Here is an 8,201-nt window from a genome sequence, read left to right as displayed (position 1 = left end):
AAAACTCCTGCCTCTGCATGCACCCCCAGGGGAGGCATGGGGAGCAGGTGCCCCCCGGATCTGTGCACAGGGCAAGGGTGGGCTGCTTCAGGCTCTTCCTGGTGGCTGAACTCGGGTTGGACCAGGTCGGCAGCGGCGCTGAGAGGGGGGCTATGGTGGTTGCTCTAGCTTCTCCCCCGTAATCCCCCTCCCAATGCTACCACCGCCCGCCCCATCCAGCCTAAGTGCAGCTGCCAGGAAGAGCCTGGCACAGCCAATGAGCATGCAGCAGCAACAGCCCACCCTTGCCCCGCACACAGATCTGGGGGGCACATGCCCCCTATACCTCCTCTGGGAGTTCATGCAATGGCAGGAGCTGCCTCTGCCCCCCTGCCTCCTGGATGAGCTGCCAGCTCTGTCCTGTGCCCCAGCCCACCCTGGGTGGGCTAGGCTGTACCTGCTCCTGCTTTTGCCCCAGCCCCACTCCCTCCCTCACTGTAGGGACCTCAGTCTGCACTGCCACCCGCAAAAGACATGCCAGCTGGACACTGCTCTCCAAGTTGCCAGGCTAAACTCCTGGCCACGTGCATACTGCAGCTGCACATGGCATTTATCGGCAATATTATCGGCCACATCACCAAAAAAACTGATTGCTGATTAATGTCAATTATCTTTTTTTATCAGTGCTGATATGATATGGACCGATGTGTTGGTGCACCTCTATTTTTTTTTGTGCTGCAGATAATCTTGTAGACCAGAGGTTCCCAAACTTTTTATTATTGCATACCCCCTTCCAGGTTTACCACCTGCCCGCATATCCCCACCAGCATATGTTTTATATTTTAACACTTAAATATTGATTATTATAATGAAAATTAAATCCATCACTACACAATTTCTGCCATGTAACCCTGAGAGATGTCTTGCATACCCCCGGGGGTACATGTACCACAGTTTGGAACCCCAGTTGTAGACCAAGTTATAGGTGTAATGCCAGTACGTGAATGTACCATAACTATAGACTAAGGAGGCAAGGCTGGAGCAGTTCAAATAACATTCAAAGGGAACAACTCCTATTCATTTAGGCAACCTAAGGAGGGTTTTTGAAAAAGCCGATTGCTGCTGTCCTTCTCCATTAGCAGGTTGCCACTGAATTTTCAAATGTGTTTGATTTTGGCTATCAAAATAATTTTTGTCTTGAATTGTTAATCTGCCAATTGATAGTATTTATCTTTTGTTGTCACAGCCAGCACTATAGAGAATCACATGGTCCTAATAATAAACAAATAACTGTAATGTAACATTGCTCTAAATAATAGTAGTTACCTCAGGCATTCTGTTTATTTGCAGTTTATTGCATATTCTGCATCCCCATTGACATTGTTTGAAATAGCAAAGCAGCAGAAACAAAACTTGAAACTCAATTAAGAACAAAGCAAAACAAACTAAACTTTTTTCCCCAGTACAGTCCAACAAGTGGACTTTCTGAATCAACAGCCAACCTTATCTATTGTTACCTTTATCTAAACCCAGTGTCTTTGACTGACTTTGTTCACAAGCAATGGAAAACTCATAAAGGTAATTTGTAAAAGCAAACATCTGGCTTTTATTCTTGCAAATTGCTTAAGATGATTGTTCTTTATGTATTTATTCACAATTACTTGAGAACTTTCCACAGCTAGTTTTGATATTTTTGTATTTTTAAAGTAATTTTTTTATTTTACCATACAGATCAATAAGTTGATTGAATGTGTGTAACTCCTAGAATAAAGACATGTTTTTCCTTTCTTCTATTTTTTTCACAATGGCAGTGAACAAAGGTAGTATCTGATCAGCGCATCAAGTTATCAAGTCTTTCATATGCTGCTACTGAGTATCCAGATCAATGCATCTCCCTTTTAAGGACTAGTGCATTTCTGAAGCTTTAGGGTTGGATTACAGTTCCTCTATATAAAACTGGTAAAATCAACTCAGTGACACACCAGGTTGTGGGAAGCCAGGTCTGGGACCACTGGGGAATCAATCCTAACAGTTTTTTAGGATGAATAATTTTGATTAGAAATCCAAGGTGTTTTGAAACCCATCTCTTAAAATGAGCTGTTTTGACATGTGTTTTTACTAGTAAACTGACTTTTCGTGCTCTTGTAAAAAGTAAACAAGTTTCTTCAAACATCTGAATAAACTCTTTTTTCCACAGTATAAGACCATCTGTAATCACAGTAAATGATACGTTAGGAACAAGGGCATAGTTATGAGCCCTTATTTAATCAGTTGGACTACCCATGTAACTAAATTGTGACTAAGTCAGCACTTTTAGTTTTTTAAAACAAACAGATTTAGGTATCTACATACAGGTTTAGATGTCTGATGTTAAGCACCTCTTCTGTTACATTTGTAGCACTATGTAGACCCCTTTAGTGCTACAAAAAGTGGCTGTACAGACATGCACCTTACCTGTAAGCACTACAGAAATGGTGCATGTGGGACAGAAATGTTCTTAGTTAAAGTGGGAATTTTCTGTAGCACTACATCTTGCAACTGCACATTTGATGTCTATGCAGTTACCTGCAGCACTGCAGGGGGGCCATGTCTCAGCATCCCACAATGCCTGCTCTCTCCCCACCTCTTACCCCACCATGGGGGAGAAGGAGGAAGAGTAGCCAGCCCAATGACAGCCTGCTAGGGAGTAGAGGTGCTGCCCAGCTGCAGCTCTTCTTCTGAGACAGGGAGCAGGGCTGCTTCCATGGTGTCAGACACGAATTCCCACGGTCTTTTTATAGGAGCAGCACCTCATCACCCCCTGACCATAGAGCATGACAGTGGTAACTTTTGTAGTGTTCCAGACAGGGGTGGGAGCTGGACATGCGTACATCCTTCATAGCACTATGGTTTTTGTACCGCTATAAAGTGCTGCAGCACTTGATGTCCATCTGCCTTACAGTCTTGTATTGCTTTTGTAAGACTGGCAGGGACTTCATCAGTCTTCCTAGAAGTCCCCTGTTTTTTGCAAGAAATTGTCATATAATACCTCTTAATCAGTAGTATAACTGGGGAGGGGAAGGTGATTGGAACAGCAGCTCCAAGTCATGCTTTTGTTTGGAGAGTAGGAGAAGGGGCAAAAACATCTGCAGCAGCTGGCACTGCCCCCAGCATTGCGTTGCAGTTTTTTGCTGTCCAGTTAGAAAGCTGTTCCAGAACATTATGCTATTGATGGTCAGAAAACTTCTAATCTTCAGCCCAAATTTATTTGGGGCAATCTGTTTATCCGTATTTGATTCAGATGTGTACCCATTTGTTCTTGTGCCAATATTTTCTTTTTGTTTAAGGAGCTCTTCATCCTCCCTTTTATATGCTGCACTAAAGAATTTATATCCTGTTTCAGCCTTTTGTTTGCAGGCTCAACAAACTCAAGTTTTTTGTCTACTTTTGTAAGTCTGTCCAAATATCCTAGTAGTCCTTCTCTGCATGGTTCCTGTTTTTAATTATGTTGACCAGAGACACTACATTTTAAATAAGTGAGATCTCAGTCATCAGTGCTCTGTACAATGTCATTATGACTTCCAGGTCTCTACTGAAAAGGTGTCGCCTAATATACCCTACGATTCCACTTTCCTTTGTTACAGCTGCCATATGTTGATGACTTATTATCTTTTACTTCTAGGTCTTTTCCCTCTGTCATTTTTGTCTTGTGAGCTCCCAATTTTAGCAGAAATTCTTATTAGCCCTTGAGTGCATGACCCTGACAATCCCAGTTCTATGATATCATCCCATTTCCGTTACTGCAGTCCTCAAGGTCATCCTGAACTGTACTTCAGTCCTCCTCTAACGCTGACAGTGACTTATAATTTTGTCACCACCAAATTTCATTAGCATGTCCTTATTTGTGTCAGTGTCACTATTAAATATGTAAGTCTCAGCCTTGAGAAACTCTGCTAGCAACCTCTATCCAACCTGATCATTCTCCTTTCAGCACAGCCTGTTTGTCATCTTCCATTATCTAGTTCTTATTTACATTGCAGTTCTGCTAAGCATCATCATTTCCAGGTAAACTAATAATTTTGCATATAACACCATATCGAATATGTTATTCAGGTCCTGTTAGAATCAGACTTGCCTGGTGTAGAAAATCCACCATCTCATCAAAGGGTTGGTCAGGCTCAACCAAACTTCAGTAAGCCCATGTTGCATTTTTAGCCCATTTTCCATTTACTTCCATGTCTGTCTTTGCAATTAGTTACATTTTTATTACACCATTGTCCATATCCATTTATTTTAGAAAGCAAGGTTAGTAAGCAACCTGCCTCTTCCTCTTCTGTTGATTTTGATTGGATAACCTCACAAGGTACCTTGTTTTCCCCTCTAAACAGAAAACTTGTTTAATAATGATTACAGAACAATTGCTTTATAGTTATTTTGAAGTCTCTCTTGCTAAGAGCAGCATTTGTAACAATCTTAGGAAGTAGGACACGTAGGGCCCAGTGATATTATGGGCCTTCAGGGACTGTGACTTCTGGGAGGAAACATTCTCTCACCCACTGCAGGTATATTGACTTTTCATTGACTTTACAAGGGGAAAGATGTCACACATTTTATTGTAGTTGTACTAACAACTTTAAAACTTACATTTATGTAATATCAAAATGTGGCAAGTGTGGTTCTAGGAAAACATGACTTGAAAGTGTGTTTTACTTGGTAAATGCTAGGATTCACTACCTTTTCCATCAGAACTACTATACTGCAACTAACCTGATGCTTGCCTTATGATACTAACCAGCCTTCTACAATAAAGTAACAGGCTCTATGAGTGGGTAGAGAGCTGTGGATGTGATATACATTGAGTTTAACAAGGCTTTTGATACCATCTTTCATGACATTTTCATTAACAAGCTAAGGAAATAAAGACTGGATGAAAGTACTCTAAAGAGAATGTATACCTGGTTAGATCATCATACTCAACAAGTTGTCATCAGTGGCTCAACATCTGTTTGGGAGGTGGTATCAAGTGGGGTTCCCCAGGGGTCTGTCCTGGTTCGCATATTGTTGAATATCTTTGTTAATGATTTAGATGAGGGGATTGAGTTGCATGATTATCACATTTGCAGATGATGCCAAGTTTGTGGATTTGCCGAATGGCTAGGATCCAGAATGACCTGAATCAGATGAGATTCAACAAGGACAAGTGCAAAGTCCTGCACTTGGGACAGAATAATTGTGTGAATAAATACAGACTGGGGAATGACTGGCTAGGCTACAGTACTGTAGAGAAGGCCCTGGGGGTTACAATAGACCATAAAATGAATATGAACCAACAGTTGGAAAAAAGCCAACAGCGTGCTGGGTTGTATTAACAGGGGTGTCACTTGTGAATCAAGGGAAGTGATTCTTCCTCTCTCCATCACATATGTGAAACCTCACTTGGAGTACTGTGTCCGGTTTTGGACCCCACACTTTAAGAAGGATGTGGACAGTTTGGAAAGGGTTCAGCACAGAACAGCAAAATAATTAGAGGCCTAGGAGGCAGGACTTTTGAGAAAAGGCTGGGAGAGCTAGATTTATTTAGTTTGGAGAAGAGAAGCCTGAGGGAGGATTTGCTAGCAGTCTTCAAATATCTGAAAGGTGATTATGACAAGGATGGAGATGGGTTTTTCTCTGTGGCTGTACAGCAAAGAACTAGGAGCAGCGGTCTCAGACTGCAGCTGCAGAGGATATTTAGGTTGGAGATTAGGAGGAACCAGAACAGGCTACTTTGTGAAATTGTGGAATCTCCATCCTTGGAAGATTTCAAGATCAGGTTAGATAGATACTTGGCTGGGATAGTTTAGTCAGGGAGGATCCTGCCTTGAGCAGGGGGCTAGACCAAATGACTTTGTGAGGTCCTTCCCAGCACTATATCTTATGATTCTCTGGTCCTTTATTTTAATTCCTTCCTCTCCAAAAGTGTACATGTATTTTTGAGTTTTAACACCAGTATTTTTTTTTTTTTTTTTTGGTAAGGCACTGGTTTGATACTCAGTGAAATTATTTTCATATCTAAAATGTGGTTTCTAAGACTACATCAATCAGGCTAACAATTCTCCCTTGTTACTATATTTCTAGGTGCTTCAAGGAATCTCCTGGAATTTCTAGTTGGAGAGAGCTACTTGAGATGAGATGAAATATCACTTAAACTCTCTGTTAAGATGAGAAATGCCAAATAATTCAGTGCGACTTAGCAGGGGCTTAGAAATCTTATATCAAGGTAAGAAGTTTATTTTTCAGATCAAGATATTAAGGTTTGAAAGATGAGGATATTTTCTGTTTAATATACATATTAAATGTATTGAGCATTGTTTAATACCCAGTATTGTTGAGCATTGTTTGCTGCAGAGACATGGGGTGAAATCCTGCTTTCAGATAGGCATCCTCTTGAAAGATTTGCAGAAGGGTGTTTGTTGTGGCTGGCAACCTGCAGCCTGTGGGATGAATCCCACCTGTAAAGTTCCATCTGGCAGAGGGGCATCAATGGTACAGAGCTGTACAGTGCCTCCCATCCTCTCTGCTGAGCTCACTTCCCTCTGCTGTGGAGTCTGTTGCTCTGTTACATCTATGCTTAACATTCACTGCAAAGGAGATGGGGTTAGTGGCAAGGATAGGCACAGGCACTGGCCCTTCTGAGAGGCAAAGAGAAGCCTGCAATGGTCCATGGTTTCTGACACCTGCTATGCTATCAACAAAATAACGAGACCAATAATTATACATAACGCTAAAAAAAAAAAAAAAAAGGGAAGTGAACAAACTGAAAAAACCGAAGAGCAAATATTTCCCCGGTTTGATCATGGTAACTTTGAGTTGCTTGTTACAATAGAACATTTTGTGCTGGAGATGTACTTTTTTTGTAGTTGGTAGTATCTCTTTTGAATAGTATTTCAAAAAGTTAAATTTTATGCAGGCTGAGAATGAGTACCATATTTACTCGAATACTTTTTATTTTCCCCATCAGCATGGGGGGAAAAGACCCTCATCTTTACATTTGCATACAAGGAAACCTCATTAAATATATTGTCTATCATAGAACTGCTGCCAGCAGCAGCATGTGCTCAGTAATGGAAACCAACCATGAAGCTGATTAATTGCAGACAGCACTGGGCATGACTATAAAACATATGGCTCATGTTGGGCAAACATGCTCATGGGAACCTATCACACTTATTTTCTGGGGGAAAAAAAACATTTATATTCCAGGTCAAATCAGCCAAGTCAGTTCCAAATCCTCTTGATTTGAGCAATACTCAATTGCTCAAACACCATATGTGGGACTACAACCAGTAAGTGTTCTTCCACACGGATAGATGAGTGCAGCCAGTTTGAATAAGATATGTAGTATGGCCCATTGCATGGAAACCCCCTCATGCAGTGTTGACACACATTCAGGTCATGGTGAACCTCTACAATTAAATACATTTCTACTTCCTTTTCACTCCCACAGCTGACTTGCACCTTTCTTTCTCATTTCAAATGATTCCTGTTTTTTCACCAGCCTTAAGTGTCTGGCAAACATCACCAAAAGGGGCCCCAAACAGTACACCCCAAATTCCTCTGTCACTCCCTCTCTTAGCCTGTTGCATATGATTACTGTGGCCCTGCCTGCCCTATGTGAGCTGGACCACGTTGCCCTGTGCCTCATCTGCATAAAATTTTTTGGAGAATCCCAGAACTCCTAACAAAAATGTCTGGTTTCAGTCACGAATAGGGGGGAGAGTAATTAGCAAATAGATCCTTTTTGGGGGGTGTCTGCAGTACACCCATGTACTGAGCAGTGCTGAGCTGTGGGGTTACCATGTCTTGAAATGCTGTTGACTCTGCTGGGGGCTCAGCCCAGTGCAGTAAATCATGAGCCTTTTGGCTTTAAGCTAGTATTATGCATATGTGCAACCGGTGGGTTGCGTGCGGGGTACGGTGACCCCAGCGAGGGGGTGGCCCCAGTGAGAGGGGGCAGTGGTGAGAGCAACCAGTGGGGTGCGTAGCCCCGGTGTGAGGGGGCACTGGTGAGAGGGGGCGTTGATGAGAGTCCCATTTAAGGGAGGAGGTGTGTGATAGTGCACTGTGTGTGCCTGCCACTTGCAACTAGTGGGTTGCGTAGCCCTGGTGTGTGGGGGCGGTAGTGTGAGGGGCCCCAGTGTGAAGGGGGCCAGCAACGAGGAGCCCGAGAGGGGCCATACATCGAGCCCGGTAGAAGGCCAGCC

The 8,201-nt window shown here is 42.5% G+C and overlaps 1 long non-coding RNA gene across 1 annotated transcript in view; it reads left to right on the top strand.

The window, feature by feature from the left end:
• LOC112551975 overlaps positions 1-8,201 on the top strand; it is a 135,058-nt gene that overhangs the window by 59,373 nt on the left and 67,484 nt on the right. Inside the window, exon 2 of the long non-coding RNA XR_003096335.1 lies at positions 6,076-6,217. This is a non-coding gene — a long non-coding RNA (uncharacterized LOC112551975). The remainder of the gene's footprint in view (positions 1-6,075; positions 6,218-8,201) is intronic.

This window comes from Alligator sinensis, unplaced genomic scaffold (assembly GCF_000455745.1).
Source record: "Alligator sinensis unplaced genomic scaffold, ASM45574v1 scaffold281_4, whole genome shotgun sequence".
Classification (NCBI taxonomy): Eukaryota; Metazoa; Chordata; order Crocodylia; family Alligatoridae; genus Alligator; species Alligator sinensis.
The sequence above is the reverse complement of the archived record's forward strand: the minus strand, read 5'-3'. Positions and strand labels throughout refer to the sequence as shown.